Source organism: Fukomys damarensis, unplaced genomic scaffold (assembly GCF_012274545.1).
Source record: "Fukomys damarensis isolate Sample0158 unplaced genomic scaffold, DMR_v1.0_HiC HiC_scaffold_14, whole genome shotgun sequence".
Lineage (NCBI taxonomy): Eukaryota > Metazoa > Chordata > Mammalia > Rodentia > Bathyergidae > Fukomys > Fukomys damarensis.
In genome coordinates this window covers 21,214,064-21,225,580 of record NW_022900926.1, presented here as the reverse complement: position 1 = coordinate 21,225,580, position 11,517 = coordinate 21,214,064, and positions in this window count along the sequence as shown.

Genomic DNA, 11,517 nt, shown 5'->3' with positions numbered 1-11,517 from the left:
TCCTAAGCTTGCGAGGGCCAGGGATTTAGATGAGCAGTTCTACCACCTGCCTTGAAAGTGAAAGGTCCCACATTCAATCCCTGGTACAAAAACAAACAAACAAACTAAGCTTGAAAATATTTGGCTATTTGAAAACTGAAATATGGTTTCCCATTGAAACAAAATGATTACAGGTCACCATATTTCCCAGAATAGCCTAGAGAATGTGCAACCCTCTGTTGTTATATTCTTACAGCTGTACAGTTGAGAATAATTGTACAGCAATTAGAATAAATTATTATTTCTTAATAAATTTTTTTTGTTTGCTCCTTTGAGACAGGGCCTCTCCATGTAGCCCAAGCTGGCTTTGAACTCAGAGCAATCCTCCTGCCTCATCCTCCCTAGTGCTAGGATTACAGGCATGTGCCACCATGCCTGAGTATTTTTCTAATAAATTTCTTTAAAAAGAAATAATAAAAAGACTTACAGATGTTTTTAAATCTCTTTCAAGCCAGGCGTGGTGGCGCATGCCTGTAATCTCGGCACTTGGGAGTCTGAGGCAGGAGGATTGCTGTGTGTTTGGGCTACATAGTGAGATCCAGGTCAGCCTCAAATATATAGTGAGACCCTGTCTCAAAAAAACAATAAATAAATAAAAGTCTCTCAAATGTGATCTTTGAGGTAGGGACTGCCTGCTGAGCCAGATGTAGATGGGTCGGGAGAGTCCTGGGCAGGGCTGCTCTGCTTCCCTGGGTGGGGCCTGCAGCCAGCCTGGCTGGTTTTCCTAAAGCTGCTCTCTCTGGGCTGGAAGACCTGCAGCTCTGCACTTAGGAGGCTTTTCAGATGCAGCTTTTAATGCAGGGCACAGCAGAAAGGAGCGACCCAGCCCTTGTCCCTGCCTCTCAGGGCTGTGGGTGCTGCTGCCCAGACCCAGCGCCTGCAGCGGAAAGGAAAGCGGATTCTGCAGATGGCCAGTGGCACAGGAAGTAGAGAGGAGTCCTCTCTGCTGCAGGGGTACACAGGGACACTGGATGCCAGGCATCACGGCACACACTGTACCCCAGCCCCCTGGGAGGCTGAGGCAGGAGAATTGCAAGTTAGCACCTCCTGGGCCACTAGAGACCCTGTCTCAAAATAAAAAATAAAAAGGCACTAGCGCTGGCTCAGTGTGAAGAATTCAATTCCCAGTAGTGTTAAATAAACGAACTGTTCCATTCCATTTGATGTTTCTAATTCGAGATATACCCATAGTGGGGCACTTTGGGCTCAATTTTCTGAGCTACATATTTGCAAAAAAAAGAAATATATTGAAAACCAAAGCTTTGAGGTAATTAACTTAAAAAATATCTCTCCATTCCATTTATTTCCTCCTATATTAGCTCATCCAATAATAATAATAATAATGATAATAAAAGATGAGCATGTAAATGAATTACAATAAACGATCCATTTGGTCAGAACGTAGAGTAAGGAGTGAGTAAAGACTAAGGTGATCTGCAGGCTAGACTTTTATGGAAATGACAGTAGGTCGCAGTCCTGGTACAAAGTCTAAGTGGTGCACTTTTCTTTCTTTTTTTTTTTTTTTTTTGTGGAATTGGGGTTGAGCCTGGCACAGACACACAGCACTGTAGTGCTGGCCACATCCTCAGCCCCTTTGCATTTTATTTCTGAGACGTAGCCTCAGGCTGCCCTCCAACTTGTGTAGCTTCTGCCGCAGACTCCCAGGCAGCTAGGATGACAGGTGTGCCCACCAGGTCCAGCCTCACTAAAAGGACCCTCTCTCATTAACCCTCCAAGGTTTTCCCACACCATCACAGACTTCCGAGCGGAAGCTTGGGGTGTTCAGAACTGCAATTTCAGGAAGATGGCTTTAGAGGTCATGTGAAGGCTGGATTATCAATGGGGAAATGGAAGATTGGCACAGTGGCACACACCTGTAATCCCAGCTACTTAGGAGGTTGAAGCAGGAGGCTTGCAAGCTGAGGGCCAACTGTGGATATACAGTCAGTTCAAGGCTGGCCTGGACTACATAGCAAGACCCTAACTTTAAAAGACAAAATAAAGACCTGGGAGTGTGGCTCAGTGGTAGAGCACCCCTAGGTTTGATCCCTAGTACTGCAAAAATAAAAAAAGAAAGAAGGAAGGAAAATTAAAGACCGAAGTGAAGACAGTAAGTAGGTTCATTTCCTTATTCACCTGGATGCATTCATTTACTCCAACAGATAAACCAAAAAAAGCCCTCTGCACAAGGTGCCAGGCTAGACCTTGGGGATAGATCCCAACCCACAGGCAGTTCACATTTCCAGTAGGGTCAAAACGAGCTAGAAAGTAAATGTAAATCTGGCAAAGAAAACAGGTAAACAAGTAGGAGCAGGGGCAGGCATGAAGGGAAAACCACCATGGATCGGATGAATTGGGAAGGGTTAGGGAAGTGGATTTGTTTCATTCTTTTTTTATTTATGTATCTACTTACTGTGGTACTGGACATTTTACTTACTTTTTGTTACTGGAATACAGAACTTGACACCAGAAGTTAAAGGAGGAAAGATTCATTTAGCTTAAAGTTGGTAGAGCTTTCAGTACACAGTCAGCTGGCTCCAAGGCTGGGTATCATGGCAGAAGGGTGGCACAGAGGAAAAACAGTCCATGGCAGAGCAGACAGGAGGCAGCAAGCAGCAGCAGCAGCCTCCCTTTCCCTTTTATCCAATCCATGCTACAAGCCTTTTGAGTGGTGCTACCTACCCCCACGGTAGGGCTTCCATTACCCACACCCAGATCAGTGCTAAATCAATCAGTGGACTAATTTAGTTATCATACCCTCAATCCATATTCACACACTTAGATCCAGCCATTTCTGAAAAGCCCCACCTATGACTGCATGAGGCTTTTGGGGGGGATATCTAGATACATGCTGTAACACTGGGAATTGAACACAGAATCTTTGGGTTGATCTATTTCTCCAACCCTTTAAATGTTTTTTTTTAATTTTTGATACAGGGTGTTGCCAAATTGCCCAGGGTGTGCTGGAACTTGAGATCCTCCTGCCTCAACCTCCCAGAGCACTAGGATTATAAGCATTCACCATCACCCCAGCTGTTTTGTTTCATTTCAGTAGGGAAAAAGGAGCTAGTCTATAGGCAAGAAGGAAAAAAAAAAAAGGAAACAGAAAATGAAAGACAGATAGATGAGTAACAGCTCCTGGAAAAAAGTACAAGGGAAATCTTAGATCCTGGGAATCAGGCAGAGATGAACCTGGAAAAGGATCCAGGACACTTGTCTCACAAAACAGGATTGAGGGAAGACAAGGAATGCTAGGTTTGGTGTCCTATGAACGTCCTCCCAAAGGCCACGTCTGAAGCCTTGGTCCTCAGGTGCAGATGGTGGCCCCTTTAAGAGGCAGGTCTTTTTTTTTTTTTTTTGAGGCAGTCTCCCTTTATATTTCAGACTAGCCTTGAACTCTCAGGGATTCTCCTGCCTCAGCCTCCTGCGTGCTGGAATTACAGGCATGTGTCACCACACCCAGCTCTAGAGGCCGGGGCTTGTGGGAGGCCACGAGGTCAGGAGAGACCAGTCCTCAGAAGGCACTGCGGGACCTAGCAGCCTCCTCTCCATGCCTGACTCCTCCAGGATGTGACATGGCTCAGGCCCCCACCAGGGCTTGCTCCAGCCTCTGGAGCAGTGAGCTCCTTTCCTTACTACACAGCCTGCCTCCCGATTTCATTGTAGTCATAAAGATGGACTCAGAAGCTGACGTGGTGGTTGGTGCTCACCTCTAATTCCAACACTCAGGAGGCTGAGGTAGGAGGATTTGCTGAGAGTTTAAAGCAAGCCTGGGCTACTTAGAGAGAACCTGACAGGCCGGGGATTTAGCTCAGTGGTTCTGCTGCCGGCCTCGCAAGCGCAAGCAAGGTCCTGAGTTTGATCCCCGGTACCCGCCCCACAAAAAAGAGGTGAGGTTAGATTTTACCCCCAGACCATGTGAAAGAAAGAGGGGAAACATTCCAGGTGAGAGACCCGGAGCAGTGAATCACCTGAGGTCACAAAACAGCTATTTGGATACCGAGAGGAAGCTGAGAGGAGCTAAGTTGATACAATTAATGGGATGTAGCCACTTTTGTTTGTGTTTTGCAGTACTGGGAATGAATCTGGGGCCTTCCCACTGAGTTACATCCCCAGCCCTTTTCTTATTGTTGATTTTGAGATGAGGTTTTGCTAAATTGTCCAGGCTAATGAGATTACCTGGCTCCGGAGTCACCTGGGATCCAGGACAGCTGGGCCCCCCACGCTCACCACCTCCATGTCCAGAAGCAGTGGGAGCCGCTGGGAAACTGCTTGAAGCGTTTTCCTATCCAATGCTGAAACGCTGTTATGCTACATAAACCTGAGACGTCAGATTTGGGGTTTAAGATAGTTCACAGGTTGGCAAAATGGCCAGCCTCCCAGCATGAGAGCCACAGTCCATAAAGCACAGGCAGAACCGCCCTGGGGAAGGGGCCTGGCACAGCAGGAGGGGAGAGAAAGGGGAAGTGAAACCAATTCAGACTCCAGCCGCCAATCCCATCATTATGTGCTGCAGGCTCATAAAAATTAAGAAAGAAAAAAAAAGCAATGACCCAAGGACCACCTTTCATCTCCCTTAGAATTCTTCCCTGCTGAATCAAGAGTTTCTCTTGCTTTCCTTTTTTCCTTCCTGCCTTCTTCGTTTTTTTGAGACAAGGTCTCACTGTGTAGTTCAGGCCAGCCTTGAACTCACTACGTAGCCCAGGCTGGCTTGTACTCGTGATCCTCCCGCCTCAGCCTCCTGGGTGCTGGGAGTACAGGCGTGCGCCACCATGCCAGCTCTTTAAACACATTTCCATCACAGCACTTCACAGCTGAAGGTCTCCAGAGCTCTGCTTTCCCATCCCTGCCACAGCTGTAGCTCCCTGGCCGACTTGTAGGCCTCTTCTGGTGACTGAGTCCAGTCGCTCTCCCACCCTGCTCTTCCAACTCAGTTTCCCCTCCAATGACTCGGCCCACACCACTTCCCTCCTGGAAATCCTGAGCCGGCTCAACTTTCAGTTCCTCCAAGAGATTCAAGACCTGATCAGGGCCGGGGATTTAGCTCAGTGGTTCCGGTGCCTGAAAAGACCTGGCCACCGCTTGCCTGGCTGTTGCATTGTCTTATGAACCCCAGTGGCTTCCATAAGCTGGCAAGTATTTGGTGTGTAATATCCTGGGGTGCCTGGGGTGGGTTCTTGGGAGTTATTTGTATTTCATAATAGGTAACAGAGTCCTCATCACCCAACACAGGACCAAATCTTAACGTGACTAAATGAAAGCCAGGTGTGGTGGTGCACACCTGTAATCCGTCCCAGCACTCAGGAAGCTGAAGCAGGAGAGTTGCCACAAGTTCAAGGGCAGGCGAGAGGATCATATGGGCTACATAGTGAGACCCTGTCTCAAAGAAAGAGACACAAAACCCCTCCGTTGCCTTTGTATTCACCCAGACTCTGATGCTGCTCAGTTATTGTTTACTGCACTCAGACTCTGAGCACCTTAGAAATCGATCTGCCTCAAGCATTTCTGTAAAATTTAAAATTTTCAGAAAATATATTTCAGAGACCCTCTTCCTGTATTCCCCCTCGTTTCGTGTAAGCATTATTTAACAGGGTATGTTGGGTTGAATTAGAAGCAATCCCGTCCTAGAATGCAAAAGTCAACATCTTATGCTACGCGTGGCCATGTCGCCTGTCCCGACTCAGTCCAGGGCACAGGGCACTGTGGCAGACAGGAGTCCCTTGTACTCGATGCGTTCTCCTACTCAGCCACCTGCCTCTCCTGACGTGTGCAGAAACAGCTCTGAAGCCGGGTCCAAGCAATCTGGGACTCCTCTGACTCTCGTTTAACAACTAAAGATCCCCAGGATTCGCCTGGCTGCACGACCCATGGAAATTCCCACTGCCTTTGAGCTGTTCACAGCGTGTTTCTTATAATATTCAAAAAACTCATTCAAATAACTTAAAAATAAATTTTAAAAACTTTTAAAAAATTTTCAGACAGGGTCTCCCTCTGTCGTTAAGGCCAGACTTGGACCGGGCTGGCTTTGAACTCACGGTGATCCTCTCGCCTCAGCCTCTTGAGTGCTAGGATGACAGGGGTGCCCTGAACCACCGTATCTGGCTAAATAAAACAACAGTTAACACCCAAACTGCAAGCAAGAAATCAATAAACAAGAAAAGAAAGGAAATCTGTATCGCAAGTGCCCGCCAGTCATGTGTCTGTATGATTCACAGCTCGCTGTCATCATATTAATAAAAATATTAATTACCGCAGGGCTGGTTTGCAAGATCTCCCCGGAGCCCTTCGGAAGTAATCGGGAGATGCAGCCCCCAGGCGGTGGCATCAGGACCCTGGGAGATTCAGGGAACCACACACTGTTCTGCTGCCCAGTGGGTACCGGCTGCGCTGTGGTCAAAGCTTAGGAAGGCAGCCTTTGCGGGACCCAGGAGACAGATCCCATGGTGCATTCTTTTGGGGAAACAGTAGAGTTGCCTCTGAGTCAGCTGCTCCTCCTGCCACTAGAAAAGCCCAGCAAAATGTGGTCTCAGTGACCGGGGATCCACCAAACAGGGACCACGTGGAGCTCCATTTCCCAAACTGGCTCCGGGGCTAAGCTGAGCCAGGAATACCCCCGGGAATCCCCTTCCCCAAGGCCAACTGTTCAAGGTCCAGGAAGTAGTTCAGAGGGGCCGTGGGAGAGGCGGACATCACCCCGAGTCACCGAAGTGTTCTCCGCCTCCCAGACCCAGCACAGAGACTCTGCCTGCTCCCTTCACACGGGCCCAGTGCACACAGCAAGCCAGAGTCCCTGCCCAACAGAAAGAGCCAGAGGTATGGGAGATGCCTTCAGCTGCTTCTGGAAATAAAACTGCATGGACACACTTGGTGCGGTGTGAACTGAGTGCTGAGATGGAGCCCTGGCTCGGGGGCACCGTGAAACAGGAAGGCGAAAGGAGCAATTTCTGCCAGCCTGGTGGCGTGTGTCTGGGATCCCAGCACTTGGGAGGCTGAGGCAGGAGGGTCACAGCAAGTTCCAAGCCATCCTGGGCTCCACAGTTAGTTCGAGACCAGCCTAGACTTCACAAGACCCTGTCTCAAAAAACAGAATGGTTCCAGGCATGTGGTGGACCCTCTGTCACCTCCCTGTTAAGTGGGATCATAATGGTGCCTACTTTACAAAGCGACTGTGTGCACTGTGTAGGTTGCTCTTGGGGACACCAGAGTGTCAACCTAGCTGCACGTGGGGCCACTGCCCTCCTGAGCTCCCTGATACCCCCCACCACCCCAGCACAGGAGCCCCGTTTACCACCTGCCTGCCGCAGCGCAGGTTCTGCTGTTCAATGCGCAGTTCTGTGTCAGCAGCCTCAGCGCCACCAAGGGTGAGGAGCAAAGCTTCTCCCAGTCATACCTGGAGGCTGCAGTTACCAGGGCAACTGAGCCATGAAGTCCCCTTCGAGGGGAAAGGTGGGATCAGGGAGGTTGGGGAGAGCGGGTTGGAGTCTGGGCTTGATAGTCTGGTTCCAATATAAGACAGTGTTGAACACTGATCCTCCTGCCTCAGCCTCCTGAGTGCTGGGATTACAGGTGTGCGTCACCACGCCCAGCTAAGACACTGAACGCAATCCTAAGGTTTCTCACCTGTAAAGTGGACCCAGGATTTCTTGGTGTTCCCAGCACCAGCCGCATGGCAAGTGCAACGGTGTAACACTAGTGACACCTGGGACCTAAGTGACTATCTAAGACTCTGTCATCTCGGAGCCATGGGAACCGGAGAAATTGGCAAAACATTTCCTGCATTTGATCAAAAGTGAATTTCCAGTGATAATATAGATCTGCCAAAGATGATTAAGGACCCACCTGCGGATTCCTCATACTCCCGATTTCCCCTACCTGGCTGTCCCAGTGGCAGGCCCGACCTCACCCCAGGCCCCAGATAACCTCGCCCTTAGTCACCGTGCGGTGACTCAGCACCAGGTCACGCTGGAGCTCGGCTGTCCGGGTGCCCTACCTTCAGAAATTGGGCGTCAGCCTCCTGGAGTCGCTGAACACACACACTGGGTGTGTGTGTCCTGTGTGACAAGCAGAGGGCCCTCCTGAAGGCGCTGCAGGCTCAGTGGTTCCTAGCCGTGCACCTGCCTCCCCTGCCTCTGCACCAAGTGCTGGGCCGGCTCTGCATGCTGAGGACTAGGATCCCCCCTGGTCCAGACACCAGGCTTTGTCTCACTGAGCTGTGTCCCTCTCTGAGGGAGCTCGGCACTGTGCTTCAGCGTCTCAGTACGGAGGCTGGTCTTGAACTCGCTGCAGTCCTCCTGTCTCAGCCTGCGGAGTGCTAGGTTTACAAGCACAAACCACCACAACTGACAGCCCTCAGTCTTTAAGAGGCAGGAAATGAGCTCATGAAGATAGCATTAATGGAGACTAGAAAGGTAACTGCGGCTTTGCTCATTCACCATTTCTAAAGTTTTTTGGGGGGGTTGGATTTTTGAGACAGGGTCTCACTCTGTAGGTCTAGCTGGCCTTGAACTCACGATGAAGCCCAGGCTGGCCACAAACTTGTAGTAATCCTGCTAACGTCCCAGGACGGACCTCCACACCCAGCTCATCACCTTGTCACCTTTTCTGAACACTGGTCATCTCTGTGCGTGGTGGCTTGGGTCGAAAGGCCTTGAGTGTGCACTCCCCTGGGAAAATAAGTGACCCTGATTTGATTTGATTTTTCTCTGTACTGGGAATTGAACCCAGGGCCTTCTCACACAGCTGCATCACCAGCCATTTTTCAGTTTGAGACAGGGTCTCGCCAGGTCACTGAGTTGCCCACGCTGGGCTTGAACTCCTGATCCTCCCGCCACCGCCTCCCAGGGCGCTAGGATTAGGGTGTGCAGCACCACACCCAGCTGCGACCCTCTGATGGTGCACAAGGCAGTGCGTCCTCAGCCCTGTTCACGGGAGCCCAGAGAGGAGGGCGGCAAACTCACTCCCATAGGGCCCCTCTTCTGGGTGGGCATTCACTGCCCTGTGGACCCAAATCTGGGACGGGGGGATATCTGGTCACCCCAGTAACCCTAGAGCAGAGGCGAGCAGGACACAGGTGGGTGGGGCAGAGGCAGGAACACAGTTCCTACTTCAAGGGTGAAGTCCAGTGTGAGTCACAATCATGGAAATTTGAGATGAATTAAAGACTGATTTATCTTATTGGATTAGTCACACAAATTCCAGGATATGGCATTAAGTGCAGATTTGTCATGCATTGTGTTTTCTGAGTGTGTGTTATAGCCAGGCACTATTTATTATATTTTTTCATATCCTTTCTTTTTTTGGTGTTTTGAGACAGGGCCTCACTATGTAGTTCAGGCTGGCCTCAAAGTCCTGACTGCTGGGATCACAGGTGTGTACCACCAGGCCTGGGTGCATATTATCTTTTTGTTTGAGACAGTGTCTCCCTATGTATTCCTGGCTGGCCTTGAACCTTCTATGTAGCCCAGACTGGCTGGGAATCCTCCTGCCTCAGCCTCCCAAGTAAGGGGATCACAGATGTACACAAGGACAACCAGCTAGCGTATGGTTTTCACTTAATCCTTATAAGAACTCTTTAAGGTAGACATCATTATTATCCATTTTTATAACACCCATACTGGGAAACTTCAAACTACAGTGGACCCTTGACTTACAAACTCCATTTGGTCCTGAGGCTGACTGTAACTCAAGTGGGTCAGTTGAAGGCTCAGGCTCCTGTACACAGCCATCAAAGTCTCTACCCCGAATATGGGAAAATCTCAGTGTCCTTAGACATTGGCCCAGGATTTCACAATTTACCCCACACAGGAAAGGATGGTGTCGTGTTCCTTCCAGAACTCGTTAAGAGTTAAGTCTGTAACTCAAGACTTTGTTCATAAGTCAAAAACTAAAATTCTGGTCGTGACCCAAGTTGTTTGCATGTCAGGCCAGTTGTAACTTGAGGGTCCACTGTACTATCAAAATGTATTTAAATGGAAAGACATCTCTTTGTCTTTAACAGGGTCAACATCATAAATATTTAGAATCATCCTAATTTAATCTATAAATTTACATACTCTCTCCAAAGACTAACTGATTTTGTTGGAGGAAAGAGCCTGAATCAGTGGTTCTAAAGTTCATATAAAAACATAAAGAAGAAGCTGGAAGTGATGGCATGTGCCTGTAATCCCAGCACTCGGGAGGCTGAGACAGGAGGACCCCCTTGGGTTTGAGGCCAGCCTGGGCTACAAAGTGAGTTCAAGGTCATCCTAAACAATATAGGGAGATCCTGTGTCAAAAAAAAAAGGAAAAAAAAGAAAGAAAGAAAGAAAAAAGCAAGATTAACCGGGAAAATTTAGAGGAAACAAATGAATGCATTATCCCATATTATAAGCATTGAAATTATTAAAATGTGACTTTGCATAACAGACAAAATCCGTAGAACAGACAGAAAGTCCAACAATGCATTAAAATTCAGAGAAATTTAGTATATGATAGACTCAGCGGAGATTAATGCATTCTTCAGTAAATGACATTTGAACAGCCAGATGGTCACCTGAAGAAATTACATAGTATGCTATGCACAAAGTTAAAAGGCAGGGCTGGGGATTAACTCAGTGGTGCCCTGGCTGTCTGGCAAGCCCAAAGTCTTGAGTTTAATTTCTGGTACTGGAAAAAAAACAAAAGTTAAAAGGCAAAAATAAAAACGACCAACTTCCTTTTATATAAACAGTTCATAAGGCTACTAGCCAGGAGTGGCAGCTCACATCTGTAATCCCAGCACTTTGGGAGGCTGAAGCAGGAAGACTTCAAATTCGAGCCCAGCCTGAGGAATTTAGCAAGAACTTGCCTCAAAATAAAACATTTAAACAGGGTTGTGCATGTAGTTCGGGGCAAAGACTGAGTTCAATTCCCAGCACTGTAGGAAAAAAAAGCTAAGAAGCAAACGAAAGCCCCAAAAGGCTTCCGCGGTTGGAGGAAGGGAAATAAAGCCGGTCCAACCTCCCTCAGAAGAGTTAGGGGCAGCGCAGTCACCCCACTGCGCAGGCGGAGGAGGTCCCTGCGCACCAGCACCTCCAGACTCCGCCTTCGCAGCCTTACAGGGCATCAGGATTAAATAATGGCACTGCCCTAGAATGGAACCAGCAGAACCAGGTGGGCGGGGTGACGCAGGGCTGTGATCCCGGCAGTCGGGAGGCTGAAGCAGGAGGAGCGCCTTGAGTTCTAGACCGTCCTGGAATACTTGTTTCAAAAAACTCCCAAGTAATAACAGAAAAGTAGAGTGCACAAGCAGCTCCAAGTTACTGTGAATAAAAAAACGACATTTCAGAAAAGACGCTTCCGGATATTTTGTACTTGCCCGGAAGGACACTGCTGTCTAGCAAGGCAGATGGTAGCAGAGTGCCGCTCTGTCCGAGCACAAAGTCCAGGAGGAAGGGCCCCTGGACCCGGGCTGCAGTGCACAGGACACCTTATCTTTTGCAACTCTGGAGCGAGTGTTCT